This window comes from Carcharodon carcharias, chromosome X (genome assembly GCF_017639515.1).
Source record: "Carcharodon carcharias isolate sCarCar2 chromosome X, sCarCar2.pri, whole genome shotgun sequence".
NCBI classification, from domain to species: domain Eukaryota; kingdom Metazoa; phylum Chordata; class Chondrichthyes; order Lamniformes; family Lamnidae; genus Carcharodon; species Carcharodon carcharias.
The window spans coordinates 20969344-20985349 of record NC_054507.1 but is presented as its reverse complement, the minus strand read 5'-3'; the positions used below and the strand labels follow the sequence as shown (position 1 = coordinate 20985349).

The window sequence follows — 16006 nt, the reverse complement described above, 5'->3', positions numbered from 1 at the left end:
GCATGAGTGAGGGCTTCAGCAGCTGATGAGCTGAGGCGGGATGGAGTCGGGTGATATCACAGAGGTGAAAATAGACGGTCTTAGTGATGACGATTCACACCTTCCCTTGGAATATAGGCCGTGAAAATTTTGACCAGAAGAAAAGTTAATAAGAAGGCCAGGTCTCCCTAGACCCATAAATGGGAGCCATTTTGGAATCATGTCTACTGTTAAATTCGCGGATGCTAAAAGATGCCATTGGTCATGGCATTTTCTGGATCCAGACTGAACAGGAACAGCCCTTTGCCTCATATTTCTGCTTTCCTCACTTCCATTTAAGGCTCATAGTGAATTTGTCACTTGTCCAGGTGTTAGCACTCTACAGTGTTTGTTATGCTTAGTTAAGAATAAGCAGAAAGCAAATACACACTTGAAGAGGAGCTCTAATTATTTATCAAGGTGTTGTAAAAACTGGAAACTTATTTGGCAGAGAGTCTATGTTTGTTGGCCAATTCCATTTTGTATTACCCATCCCAGCAGGCATTTGTAAGCTGTGCATTGCCAAAAGTAGATATTGAATTTAGTGATCTGAGCCAGCAAACATTTCTTTCATTGAAAGCCAATGTTGCTTTGTTTTGCTACTTCCAATGTGGTTTACCATTGTGTGGCAGGAGGCAGATGTGTGGCTAAGGTTCACCACACAGCGAATTATCACAGTTGTGCCACAGAAGGAAAAATGCCAGCTTTACATTTTCCCCCACAGGAACAGAAAGAAATAGTTGATGGGCTTCTCCCCCGACCCCCTCCTTCAAGTGGTTGGTTTTGCCTGTGGTCCTCAGACCCTATGAGACCCTCAAGGGAGTCCAAAGGGCCGCCGGCCTTGTTAGCAAGCGCTTCAGTTGGCTGTGCTGTTGACCCACAGGTGACAATGCCTGACAATGCCTTTCAGACATCAGGGCAGCAGGACTACCAGGAGTGTGCCAAGCTTTGCAGGAGTCCCCCATATGGAGAAAGAACCACATCACTGCACAGTTTACCCAGTGGAGTTTATTGACAAAAGGCACAAGAGGAAGTCTCCAGCCCAGCCAGAGAATGGGAAAAGTCCAACTCGGATAAAGGGGAGAGAAATAAAATGAATTAGTAGCAAACAAATGTTGTTGCTTTTTCCCTGCCTACCTTCTGTTCCAGAGGCTTGTATTTTGACTTCTATGTGGCTGGAATTCCTGGGCTACTTTTGGGCTATTCGCAATGGAGTATCCACTCAGGAAAAGCTGAACTACTTATTTTGTGTGGAGGTGTGTAGACAACTCAATTGTTCAGGTTATAAGCAGCCAATATTAATTCTGTTCTTGTAGCATCGTAATTGGTTCCCATTAACTTCAACGTCCATGTAGCGCATCTTGAGTGTCAGCTGTAGCTCAGTTGCCAGGACTCTGGTCTGGGAGCTAGAAGATTTGAAAGTCCCCTTCCAGGCCTTAAGCACAAAAATCTAGGCTGATATTCAGAGGGAGTGCTGCACTTTCTGAGGTGCTGTCTTTTGGATGAGACATTGAAGCAGAGGCCCTGTCTGCCCTCTCAGGTGGATGTGAAAGATCCCATGGCATCATTTGAAGAAGAGCAAGGGAGTTATCCCCAACGTCCTGACCCCTCAACCAACACCAGATTATCTGGCCGTTATTACATTGCTGTTTGTGGGAGCTTGCTGTGTGCAGATTGGCTGCTGTGTTTCCCACGTTACAATGGTGGCTACACTTCAAAAGTACTTCATTGGCTGTAAAGTACTTTGGGGTGTCATGGAGAGTGCTATATAAATGCGATTCTCTCTTTTCACTTTTCCACCCTACCAATGAAACCCAGGAAGCCATTTTGAAGTGCAAATATAAAATCTTGTGTACAGCCTGAGCAGGGCCAACTGGTGAGGCGAATCCTTCACCATGTGATTCTTCTGAGCCTCAGAGTCTCCATAGATATTAGCCTTTGAAAAATGTTTCTAATAAAAAGCTAACCATACTGGGATGGCAAAATATTGCCCCGCTCATACGCCAAATGGATGTGAATTGGTTGACAACAGCTTTCTGGTGTATTAGAATAGAACTAGCTGGGCTGAGTTTCTATCTCACTGGATACCCTCAATATAACTCTACAATCGCACCTTCCTCTTTAACCCCCCGCTTCAGCGTGCATGGGAAGTCAGAGCAGTTTCTGAGGGGCCACTTGTAGGATGCAGGACATCAGCCATTTGTTCATGAAGTGGTTGCAATGTTGCGGAGGGTAAAGAAAATGAGTTTTAACATCTTGGTTGGCTTTGGGGCAAGAGAGTCATGCATGAATGATCATGTTTAATGCTTCTAATTTCCAATACTCTCCTATCCTCGCATAATCCACCCTATGTAAACCTGAGTTCACCCAAAACTCTGCTGCTCGTATCCTAACTTGTACCAAGTCTCGTTCCCTGATCACCCCTGAGCTTGCTGACCTACATTGGCTCCTGGTCCAGCAAAGCCTTGATTTTAAAATTCTCATCCTTGTGTTCGAATACCTCCATGGCCTTGTTACCCCTGCGCCCCCTTCCCTCCACTCCTCCAATTCTGGCCTCTTTCATCCCTGATTCTTTTACTCTCCTCCATTGGTGGCCATTCCTTCAGCTGCCTGGGCCCATGCTCCAGAATACCATCTCTCTCCTCCTTTAAGACACTTCTCAAAACCTACCTCTTTGACCAAGCTTTTGGTCATCTGACCTAACATCTCCTCCTGTGGCTCCATGTTAAAATTTGTTTGATAATCACTCCTATGAAGTGCTTTGGGATGTTTTACTTTTTAAAGTTCTTTCAGGGTGTCGCTGGCTGGGCCAGCCTTTATTGCCCATCCCTAATTACCCTTGGGAAGGTAGTGGTGAGCTGCCTTCGTGAACCGCTGCAGTCCATGTGGCGTAGGTACACCCACAGTGCTGTTAGGGAGGGAGTTCCAGGATTTTGACCCAACAACAGTGAAGGAACAGCGATATATTTCCAAGTCAGGATGCTGAGTGACTTGGAGGGGAACTTCCAGGTGGTGGTGTTCCCATGTGTCTGCTGCCCTTATCTTTCTAGATGGTAGTGGTCATGGATTTGGAAGGTGCTGTCGAAGGAGCCTTGGTGAGTTGCTGCAGTGCATCTTGTAGATAGTACACACTGCTGCTACTGTCTGTCAGTGGTGGAGGGAGTGAATGTTTGTGGATGGGGCGCCAATCAAGCAGCAGCTTTGTCCTGGATGGTGTCAAGCTTCTTGAGTGTTGTAGGAGCTGCACTCATCCAGGCAAGTGGAGAGTATTCCATCACACTTCTGACTTGTGCCTTATAGATGGTGAACAGGCTTTGGGGATTCAGGGGGTGAGTTACAGTCCGCAAGAGCTTCTGACCTGCTCTTGTAGTCACAGTATTTATATGGCTAGTCCAGTTCAGTTTCCGATCATTGGTAACCCCCAGGATGTTGATAGTGGGGGATTCAGTGATGGTAATGCCATTGAATGTCAAGGGGAGGTGGTCATTGCCTGGCACTTGTGTGGCACAGTTGCAAATGGTGCTGAACATTGTGCAATCATCAATGAACATCCCCACTTCTGACTTAATGATAGGGGGAAGGTCATTGATGAAGCAGCTGAAGATGGTTGGGCCTAGGATTCTACCCTGAGGAACTCATGCAGTGATATCCTGGGGTTGAGATGATTGACATTAAAGATGGTATATAAATGCAAGTTGTTATACATATTTAATTGTGGTAAGTCTTATTGTGAATTTTCTGTTTCTCCATAAACCTTCAAACCAAAAATTATTGTTTTGCACTTTCAGCAGACAAACACTCAAGACATTTATCAGGCGTTCCTGTGTCTACCATCTTAATGCGAACATTAACCCATTTGTTTCAAAGAGTTTCCCCTCAAGCTACAACCCAAAAGCCTAATCGATTAGTCAGTTCTGAACATTCCAGTGTGTGGGGATTGTCAGAGCAATGGGCTATTTCTGCAAATAAAAACCAGGCTCTATTCCGCAAAGGAGAAGATAGCTGTTTAGGCTGCAAGTTTAAAATATGCCCTTTATTCCCAGTTGCGGATTTGTTACAAAATGCCTGTGTTGGATCAGCAGCTCCCGAACAAAAAGCATACAGACAAGGGAGACACACAGCAGTCTACAGTTATCTCCAAATCATTTACCATTGTGTGACAATTCAGTTGAACGCCTTAAACTTTAAGCTTAGTTGAGGCATTGGAAAATGACAAGAATCCTGTGTTCAACAGCATGAAACCTTCGACCCTCCCCTCCTACAGAAATTGGCATCAGCCACTGAAATCCCAGAAAAGTTCCCATTATCAAAAGCAAAATATCCACAGAGTACATCAGTTATGGCTCACTATCAGCTGTCATTGTCTCTCAGTTAGGGCAGTTACCCCCCTCCAATTATTTAATTTCATTCCGTCTCTCTCTGTAAATTGTCAATGGGATTCTCTATCTATCTATGAAGATAATGGTGTGGTCTCTCTGTGCAGCCGCTGTTAGGCCCCTGTTTCGGGCTAATCGCCTCTTACGAAAGGTCAGTGCTGCAGGGAATTCGGGCCAAAGTGATCTCTTGGTCTCGTTTCGATCATCAAGATTGGCTGGAGAGCAATGTCCCAGCTTCTTCCTGGCTTTTTGTCTACTTTTCCACCTCTCTCAGGAGTTCATGTGGTCTCCAGTTGGGGTGGGGACTGTATATGTTGTGAGACACGGCGGAGTGCAATTGCATGGGACGGGCTGGATAGACCAAAGGGTCTTCTGCCTGCTTGTGCTTGTATGTTTGTAGGCTTTAAAGCCTAGTATATATCTAGTGCGCAGGTGCTCAGAGGCACACACACTTTGCCCATCATATTGTACCAGACTATGCACAACAGGGCTTAAGCGCCTGATAATGTGGGTTCCTTGCACCCAATGTGATTCAGCAGTTTGGGTGTTGAGGATTGCGATAGCAACCCCCACATCTATTCATCAAAACTCTGAATAGTATATCTTGTGTACATTCCCTACCCATCACATTCCACCGGTCACAGGGAGAAGTTGTGCGTCACACCAACATTGAAAATACCTTTATTGACTCAGGAGCCAGAATTCCTGTTGTATAGCAGAAAAGGGAGACATGTTGCTGAGTCTTTTCATTTTGGCACCCACCAGGCCAAATGCAAGAATGCCAAATTTCAATTGACCACAACAAATTTTATGACAGGAGAAAAGGGTGCTGATTGGTTGGCAAGTCGACACTGATTGGCTGAGGCATTGCCATGGAGAAAGCAATGGGGAACTACAGGGTCCCCAAGCTCCTGGATAATTCAAAAAAGGCGCAAGGCTTGAACAAATTCCTTTTGTTTGCAGAGAATGGGGTCCTTGCACATGAATGTGTGTCACTTCTAGCAAGCATAAATGAGCCACGTTACGAGCTCAACTGATTATCTTAAATTGGCTGTTAGTGTAGTTATTAGCACATTCAGGATTGTTCAGCAAGTGCTGCCCAATTGCAGAATCACATCTAACAGTAGACATTTTTTGGGGGGTTCTACCCCTGTACTCTGCCTATTATAAACAACCAAAGGTTGATAACTTCTTTTATCTGCTGACTGTCCTTTGCTATCATGCTTTAAAAAGTGGCTGCATATGGTGGCACCACTATTCCTGACCAGAACTGGATAATTCTGTACCATGCCACCACCCCCCCCTCCCCCCCACCACCCCACCGCCAACTACATTATTTGGATTATGTAACTATCCTCCACTCACTGCATTTTTGTTGGAGAAATAACCCTGCTTTTATCAGGAGACTTTGCTGCAGTTTCCACCATCAGTTATGTTTGCTGTAGTTAGTAGTCATTTAATAGACTCAGTTTGCTGCAGTGCACTGTTTAAAAAGACCCTTTTTGCTGAGTAAATTGGCTGTTCACTGTTTGCTAAATAGACTCAGTTTGCTGAGTAATTAGACTCCGTTTGCTGAGTAACTAGACTCTGTTTGCTGTTTGCTGAGTAGCTAGATTCTGTTTGCTGTTTGCTGAGCAAATAGACCTCGTTTGCTGTGAGTCCTGTTGTAAGTCCCACCCCACCTGTAACTCATTGGCTGACAGTGGTGTCAATACTCACTTTGTTAAAAATGAGGGTAACAAAACCAGGGTGTTCTAACAGCACCTCATCTTCCGACTAGGCACTCTACAGCCTTCCAGACTTAATATTGAGTTCAACAACTTCAGATCATGAACTCTCTCCTCCATCCCCACCCACTTTCCGATCCCCTTTTTCCAATAATTTATAATTTAAAAAATATTTTTCTTTTCCCCTATTTTTAAATTTATTTCGATCTATCGTTTTATCTCCACCTTTTAGCCCATTTCGATCCCTTCCCCCCACCCCACCCACACTAGGGCCATCTGCCACTTGTTTGTCCTGCTTTCTATCCTTAATGTCACCATTAGCACATTCCTCAGATAATATCACCACCGTCAACACACCTTTGTCCTTTTGTTTATGACTTTTTTGGCAATCTCTTTTTTGCCTCCACCTACTCACGGCCCTCTATCCAGCTCTACCTGTCCCACCCCCCTCAACCAGCTTATATTGCACCACATTTCTATATTTCTTTAGTTCTGATGAAGAGTCATTCGGACTCGAAACATTAATTGTGTTCCTCTCCGCAGATGCTGTCAGACCTGCTGAGTTTTTCCAGCTATTTTTATTTTCATTTCAGATTTCCAGCATCCAGCATTCCAGCAGTATTTTGTTTTTATATCAGGATGTTCTACTGCAGTTTAAAAAGCAATTAAATTTTCAGTGAATTCACCTAGTGTTTACTTAACAACAGTCACCCCTTGTGGCCTTGAAGGAACACAGTAGTAATGGAATAATGTATTCTGCATTATATGGTAAAGCACTCCTGTCCTGATAAAACAGCGCGTCATCTGCCTCACCTTGAGCAGTGACATGGGGCAGAATTTTACAGCCCCTCCTGCTGGCGGGATATGCCGGTTCTACCAAAATCACTGGGCTTTTGAACGGCTTGCCACGTTTTCCGGCCCCACCTCCCTCGCCATGACTGCACAAAATTCCACCAATAGGAGATCCACATTCAAAAAAAACCAAGCAATCGATGTACACTTCCTGACTCAAAACATCCAATTTTACATTCTTAAAAGGGCAACAAATCAGGACTCTAACTATGAGAACTAATAAAATCTATGAAGTACCCAGGAATTGAACAAAATAGGTTTTCAAAACCTTTCATGTGCCAATTTTCCTTCCCGCAAACTCAAATTTCCAGAGTTCAAAATAAGGTATTACAAAAGACATTGGAATCATAGAGTCATAGAGTTATTCAGCACAGAACAGGCCCTTTGGCCCATCGTGTCCATGCTGGCCATCAAGCACCTATCTATTCTAATCCCTTTTTCCAGCACTTGGTTCATAGCCCTGTATTCTATGGAACTTCAAGTGCTCATATAAAAACTTCTTAAATGTCGTGAGGGTTTCTGCCTCTACCACCCTTTCAGGCATTGAGTTCCAGATTCCCACCACCCTCTGGGTGAAAACATTTTTCCTCAAATCCCCTCTAAACCTCCTGCCCCTTCCCTTCAATCTATGCCCCCTGGTCATCGACACCTCCATTAACAGTTACATTGATCACAATAATATATTCAAATCTACCCACAGAATTCACTTTGGCTTCTTTCAATCTCTTCATTAATAGCTTTGCCTGGAGACCTTAGCCTCTCAGAAAAGATCTGGAGTTGGTAACAGTTTGACTTCGTTCTTCCCACCCCACCTCATTGGCACCTCAATGGATTGAACTACATCTCCCAGCAAACCATGGGCTTACAATTCCCATAATGCTGCAGTCAGAGCGTGAGCGCTGTGGAAAACTTCCCAGAATGCATTCACGTTTGGCTGAAGGAAACGTGCAGAGGAACAGTGTGATCGGAAAGGCTGTGGGACGAGGCAATTTTGTTGATCTGCGGCTGTGCTGACGCCTGCGATGCCCCCAAATTTGGGAAGCTTGACTGCAAAATTTGTGACAATGGGGGGATTACGTTCGCGCTGTCCCCTGAAGAAAAAAATAAATAACCAACCGAGACCATTAGGTAGGCTGCATTCTACCCTTCACCGCCCTAAATGACAGGCAATACAATTCAAAAAATAATGTTTATTGCAATAAAAGAGAAAACACCATTGATTTTAATGCCCCAAAGAATTTTCTTTGGTGTTGCTCACAGCAGTTTCCAGGTGATTCACCTTTGTTTTTTGGAGATTCTTGGGTCAACTCTGGAGCCAATTGGCAATGCTGGTGGACGCTTCTCTTATCTGACCAATTACAATTGGACCATTCGGTCAGGATGGTGCAAGTGGGACCACTTCCCTAGTTGGAGAGCAAGCTGATGGGCCACTGAACCCGGTTCATCTGGTGGCTGAGTGAATATGGGCCATCGCCAGGCCAGAAGCCCTTTTTTTGTTCTAATGTTTTGCAAAAGGGGCAATCCAGAAAGTGCCAGGTTCAGTGTGTAGCCTACTGATGGGAGATCTGCTACCGATATATTAAAAGAAGCAGAAGTAGATAGGGAGGTTTTCCAGCTCTCTGTTCCCAGTGCACACCAGGAATGCATACCAGAAAGTTCTGGGCCCCGAGCCCACAATTTTCTATTGATTAACATTAATGGGTGAACATTATTGGGCTGGGATGCATCATTTCCTGATTTGCACTCCTGGCATGGAGCCTGTAGTCCCAAATTAAAATAGGATTTTCCATTCGGCCTTAAGGTTGGATGGAGCCTACATGATGGAGGGGACTTGGGTGAGGCACTCCGGCTTGCTACTAAACACCCAATCCAGTACATGGCATTCCACCAACGTTAAGATAGACGATCCTACAACAAGAGGGAGAGATCCCAGACTGGAGGAGTGAGGGCCAACGTCCTAGAGTTGACCAAGTTCGTGAAGGTTGCCGCCGAATTGGTGGGCGAGGACAGAGATCCCTCCTGTGTGGAAGGAGAGATTGGCCTCTCCCAGCAAGCCTGTACAGATGAGCCCTCCATGAGTTGATCACATCCTAACATTCACAGTGAGTGACATGCAATGTTGTGTGTTCATGAACTAAATCTATTGGCTCTCTCTCTTACCAGCACCAGCAGGTCCGGACAGACCTCCTGACCCAACGTAAGGCCCAGCCCTCAGGCCACCTTGGATGAGGAAGCTGAAGAGCCTTTAGAGGACCCATCACTGCATCCATCTACACCCTCCGCCAGCTCAGATACACACTCCCCAGTGGGTCCTACTTATAGACTAGGCCTGGGTCACATTCTGGGGTACACTGTACAGACGCATCTCCACACCAATCAGAGGCAGTGACAGCCCAGGTCAACAGACTAGAGCAAAGGATGGGGGAGTCCATCCGCGTTCTATCTGATGTTGTGGGTCCAAAATGCGAGTGTCTTGAGATCTCCATGGGAAGGATGGTGGCTGCCTTAGAGACCTTGGGCTAGCAGATCCTGTCAGATTTGCATTCCATCACTATAGACATTGGTGGGATCCATCAGTGGCTAGGTAAGTGGGGTGCGGGGTACTCTGACCTCCCTTCAGGTGCCCTTCTCCTCAGGGAGTCAGGCAGGGGCCTTCAGGCACGCACAGGGTGGAGGACCAGCAGCTAAAGACCCCGGGGCCTCCCACCCAGATGACTTTGAGAGTATCCAGCCGATCCCAATCCCTCTGCCTGTGACCCCATCACCTCCAGCTGTACAGACTGAGGGGGGTTCACCCGCCCCACAGCAGGATACCCAAAGCAGGCCCGGGCCCTCCAGCTCTCGGCCCTCTAAAGGACACCCACCAAAGTCACCAAAGACAATAGAGCGTAACAATCAGCAGGCTGCCTCCACCTCTGCTGCGGATGTCAGGGATGCACCTTGACGTAGTGGGAGGGTTAAAAATTAAGAAGCTTTGAAATCACTTCTGGGTCACGGGTGTTCAACCACTGTTAATATCATGCACCTTTGTAAATACATTTTCTGTTCGTGAGAATTTTCTCATTATTTGAAAGCGTTGTACATGTGCATTTATGTACGTTCTCACTGCAAGGGTAAGCCATGCTCCCACTCAGTGTTCACCTCCCTTAGTGAGCCTCACATTCATGTGATGTGTAGCTGAATCATGATAGTTACTCTATCCTTGTGTTATGTCAGGAAGATGTGACAAACTCTTTATGGAAATGTCTGCACAATGCGTAAGTAACCTCTACTCCTTACAAGGCAACATGGAGTTGGGCGTTCTCACTAGCCTTGGAAGGGTAACTGTAATTGTCTCTCCAAATGAGAAGGCTTCATTGGTAGTGCCAAAGCACAAGACCTGCAGCTATGATTCTCTCTCCAACTATGCGCACGTCTCAGTATCCGCTAAAAGTTTCTCATAAAGGTGCCCACCACTGCATCAAGTCTTTTGACACAGCTTCTGCACTGTTGTGATGACTATCACTTCCCACAGTGCTCCAATGAAGGGTTCACCACTGACCTTTCCAATGAATCATGAAGGGTGAAGGTGCAGGTCTGGATGCTGAACTTGCTCTCGATGTCACTGGTTTTAAAGGCCTTTTAGTCCATTGGCATGGTATTAAGGGACAGAAGCAATGTGGCTGTGTCCTGTTGCCTTAATCTATCAGTGGCTATCAGTGTTTCACAGGCACGTCTTCCACATTGTGCTTCTTTGATGGCATCCTCATGGGGAAGCAGACCCTCATCTCCCAATTTGGATTCCTGTCCTTCCTCCTTTTCATCATCTGAGGAGCTCTGAGCCTGAACATGTCTCCCTCCAGCAAGGGATCCCCACTTTGAAGCGCCAGGTTGTGAAGGGCACAACAGACCACGATGGTGTGGTCCAATCATCAGAATGCCAATGGTCTGCTCAATGACGGATCGTGTTGCCTCATGTGCCTCTTTGTATCTCTCCTCTGAGTGACTCAGAAGACAACACACAGGTGTCATGAGCCGTCATTTGAACAGGTACCACCTATCCCCGAGCAGCCTTCCCCGTTCGAATATGTGAGGCACCTGGGAGTGACTCAGGGTGTAGGCATCATGGGAACTCCCAGGGTACCTGGTACAAACATGCATGATGTGATTCTGATCATTACACACCAGTTGAACATTCAGGGAGTATCCATGGCACCAGCCCCTTTCCTGTTAATGAACATCAGGGGCTGGTGCAATGGAGCTCTCAATGCCACATGTGTGCAATCGATTGCACCCTGTACTCTGGGGAAGTCTGAGATGGCTGCAAAGCTCAGAAATCTAGCAGTCTGGCTAGCTTCACCAAGTGTGAAGCTCACATACTGTAGAGGGCATCTGTCACCACCTTGATGCATTTATGTGTGAGATGCCACATAGGTCCCCTGTGGATCCATGGAATGATCTGCAGGCAGAAAAATTGAGGTGACCTTCAGGGCCACTGGCAGGGGATGTCCTCCCAGTCCATGGGGGTGTTAGATCCTCCTACAGAATGTGGTAGCTATGATCCATCACATCTTTGACAAGCGCAGTGTGCACAGCATTGTCTGTTGCTCATCTTCAAATAGGAAAGTCTTCTTCGGTGGACCCATGATTGTACAAGTCGCCTCCAAAGGATGGGTCTAATTTGTTGATCCTCTGGGTCTTGCTGGGGGCTCCCTTGGACCATGGACCTGAGGTTGGTCACCCTCTCAAAGCTGGGCTAGGCAGTGCAGGGCCCTTCTCCTCCTCCTCAAATTGGATCACTGCCACCAAGAATGCAGTATTGAGCACAGACTCCAATATTCAATCCTCCTTCTCCATTGGGACTGATAGATGCAAGAGATTAATGAACACTGGGCAAGTATAGCAGACCTGCCACTTGCATACACAAAGCCAATCTTATGCCCTAGAGCTGTGTCAGCGCTGCTAGCTTTTCGCTGATACAGACTTGCAGCTGAGGTGCACACTCACATATTTAGGTGACCACGATGCCAACCGTAATACTTGACATCCCAATCCCACAGAGCTTTGGAGAGGTTTGCACACATTCATGAAATGTACCACCTTACCAAAAGCACTCCTGCAATCTCTGATCTGGTAAACTGATTAAGGTCAACTTGCCCTTCAGCACTGACTGGATGCCCATTGGCCTGTCATCCATGCCAATTGGTGAAAGCACATTATAGGCTTTCATTGATGATCTGGCAGGTATGCAGCATCTATGCTTCCTTAACGGCTGCCTGCATTTTCCATTCTCACATTCCTCTCTGTCAATACTCAAATAGAACAACTGTATTGTGAAGCTAATGACTCCTGCAGTTTCTCGTTAAAGCACAGTAAAAGGCATTGGCTCCAATTGCACCTTCTCAATGGAAGCCTTCCTCTTTTCTCTCAGCTCTGACACTATTTCAATGTTGAGACTCCAAGCAGTTTGAGGGTGCCCCCTGAGAGGGCCCCTGAATGCAGCTCTGGGCTTCTCCCACACAGACTCAGACCCTTCCTGTGCAGATTCTTTTCCAGCTTCGATTTCAAACTGCACCATTACTTTGTGGTTTCAAGATGGCGGTGTTGTATTTTCGACCCTCTCGCTGTCAGGGTCCCTCCAAACTTCCTGGAATCTCACGGTGTGCAGGTAAAGCTCCCTCTTGTTATTCTCCAGCCTCACCCAGTAATTCTGGATCTCATTGCTATTGTGGTCAACAATCCAACCCTCCCACCTGAACCCAGCACTGTTGATGCCCCCATGCTCCATGTGGACCTCACCCCTCCCCACCTTGAGGCTGTGTGTATGGTCACATACAGAGGAGAGCCCCCCCAGGAGAGCTACGAGTACTCCCCCCCTCCCCCTTTATTACGTATTCCCCCTTTACAGGCTGCAGATGCCTCCCCTAACCCTGACCATCCCATCTGCAGCCCGTACCAAGCCAGTTAAGACCAAGGACAGTGACTGTAATACCATGACCACACCCTGCACATCCCAATTGAGCACACAGGCCTTGCCCCTCCCTGGAGTGGGACTATGACATGCGTGACATGCATAGCTGTGTAGCATGGCCTGCTAACCCCCAGGACTGCCTTTAATCTCCATCCTTGACTGTGAAGCCCACAGGGCCCCAGGACTGTCTTTAATCTCTCATAGACTCATAGGCGTTTACAGCACAGAAGGAGGCCATTTGGCCCCTTGTGTCCATGCCGGTTAACAAAAATCTGACTACACTAATCCCATTTTCCAGCGCTTGGCCCATAGCCCTGGAGACTATGGCAGCACAAGTGAATATCTAAATACTTCTTAAATGTTATGAGAGTTTCTGGCTCAACCACCCTTTCAGGCAGTGAGTTCCAGACTTCCACCACCCTCTGGGTGAAAAATATTCTCCTCAACTCCCCTCTTAGCCTTCTACCTCTTACCTTAAATCAATGCCCTCTAGTTATTGGCCCCTCTACTAATGGAAAAAGTGCCTTCCTATCCACCCTATCTATGCCCCTCATGATCTTATATACCTCTATCAGGTCCCCTCAACCTTCACTGCTCCAAGGTAAACAACCCCAGCCTATCCAATATTTCCTCATAGCTCAGATCCTCCAGCCCAGGCAGCATCCTGGTAAATCTCCTCTGCACCCTCTCCAATGCAATCACATTCTTCCTATAATGCGGATTCCAGAACTACACACAATACTCTAGCTGTGGCCTAATCAGCATTTTGTACAGTTCCAGCATAACCTCCCTGTTCTGTATTCTATGCCTCGACTAATAAAGGCAAGTATCCCATATGCCTTCTTAACCACCTTATCTTCCTACTCTGCTACCTTCAGGGATCTGTGGATATACACATCAAGGTCCCTCTGATCTTTAGTGCATTCCAGGGTCCTACCATTCATAGTGTAATCCCTTGCCTTGTTAGCCCTCCCCAAGTGCATTAGCACCTGACCAGTCCATTGATATCCTCCTGCAGTTTACACTATCCTCCTCACTACTTACCAAGTTTCGTGTCATCCACGAACTTCTTGATCATACCCCCTACATTTAAGTCCAAATCATTTATGTACACTACAAACAGCAAGAGCCCCAACACCAAGTCCTGCAGAACCCCAATGGAAACAGATTTCCAGTCACAGAAACATCCCTCTACCATCACCCTCTGCTTTCTGCCTCTCAGCCAATTTTGGATCCGACGTGCCACTTTGCCTTGGATCCCATGGGCTCTTACTTTCTTGACCAATCTGCCAAAAAAATTTGATCAAATTTGTCAAACACAACCTTCCCTTAACAAATCCATGCTGACTATCCCTGATTAATCCATGTCTCTCCAAGTGAAAATATATTCTGTCCCTTAGAATTCTTTCTAGTAACTTCCCCACCACCGAGGTTAGGCTGACTGGCCTGTAATTTCCTGGTCTATCCCTTCCTCCCTTTTTTAATAATGGGATAATGTTAGCAGTCCTCCAGTCCTCTGGCACCTCAACTGTGGCCAGAAAGGATTTGAAAATTACTGCCAGGGCCCCTGATACCTCTTCCCTTGCCTCCCTCAACAGCCTGGGATACTCTCTCTGTTAAATTCCTCTAATATTTCACAGTCCTCCACCCTGACGTCTATATCTGTGTCGTCCTTTTCCATTGTGAAGACCGACCCAAAGTATTCATTGAGGACTGCACCCACATCTTCCGGGTCCACACACAGATTACCTCCATGGTCCCTAATTGGCTCTACTCTTTCCCTAGTTATTCTCTTGCTCTTTATATGTTTAAAAAACCCCTTTGGATTTTCCTTTATTCTACCCACCAATGTTTTCTCATGAACTCTCTTTGCTTTTCTAATTTCCTTTTTAAGTTCCGTCCTGCACTTTTTATACTCCTCTAGAGACTCTGCTGTATAGAGCCCTTGGTATCTGCCATAAGCTTCTCTTTTTTCTTAATCCTAACCTTTATGTCCCTTGACATCCAGTGTTCTCCTGACTTGGTCCCCCACTTTGTCTTTACGGGAACATATTTACCTTTTACTCTCGCTATTTCCTCCTTGAATGCCTCCCACTGCTCTGACACAGCTTTATCTGCAAGTAGCTGCTCCCAGTCCACTTGGACCAAATCGTATCTCATCTTAGTGAAATTAGCCTTTCCCCAGTTTAGAACTTTTATTCCCGGCCCAACTTTATCCTTTTCCATAACTATCTTAAATCTGACTGAGTTATGGTCACTATATCCAAAATGCTCCCCTACTGATACGCCTTTCACCTGCCCAGAATTTCCGAATATCAGGTCCAGAACTGCCCCCTCCTTTGTTGGGCTTTCTACATACTGGCTAAAAATGTTCTCCTGGATTAACTTAAGAATTTTGCTTCCTCCCTTCCTTGCACACTAAAACTATCCCAGTTAATATTTGGGTAGTTAAAATCCCCTAACAATTACTGCCTTATTATTCTTATACTTCTCTGAAATTTGATTACATATTTGATCCTCTATCTCTCCCTGACTGTTTGGGGGCCCATGGTACACCCAACAGCGTGTTTGCCCCATTTGTGTTTCTTACTTCTACCCATATGGCCTCATTTGATCCTTCCAGGATATCATCCCTCCTCACTGCTATAATTGAATGTTGAGCTGCCAATCCTGCCCTTCTTTGAGCCGTCTCAGTCATAGCTATGATATCACACTCCCACGTGCCTTTCTGTGTCCTCAGCCCATCTGTCTTATTCCTCAGACTCCTTGCATTAAAATATATTCCATTTAGCCTTGCTAAACTCACTTCTTTCTTCTCTAACCTATGTTTCCTCTGCCTTCCAGACTCACTCACTAGCGTTTTAACTTCTAATTCCATCTCAGCTTCTCTTCCCTCTGAACTACTTTTCAAGATCCCATCCCCCTGCCAATTGTGTTTAAATCCACCCCAACAGCGTTAGTAAACCTCCCCGTCAGGATGTTGGTCCTGTTCCTGTTTGGATATAACCCATCCAACTTGTACAGGTCCCCCAGAAACGGCCCCAATGCCCTAGGAATCTAAAGCCCTCCCTCCTGCACCATCT

General features: G+C 46.2%; 1 pseudogene; it reads left to right on the top strand.

Moving 5' to 3' along the window:
- The first annotated feature begins 7914 nt into the window (after positions 1–7914).
- On the top strand, positions 7915–8067 carry LOC121273372 (annotated as a pseudogene).
- The last annotated feature ends 7939 nt before the right edge of the window (positions 8068–16006 follow it).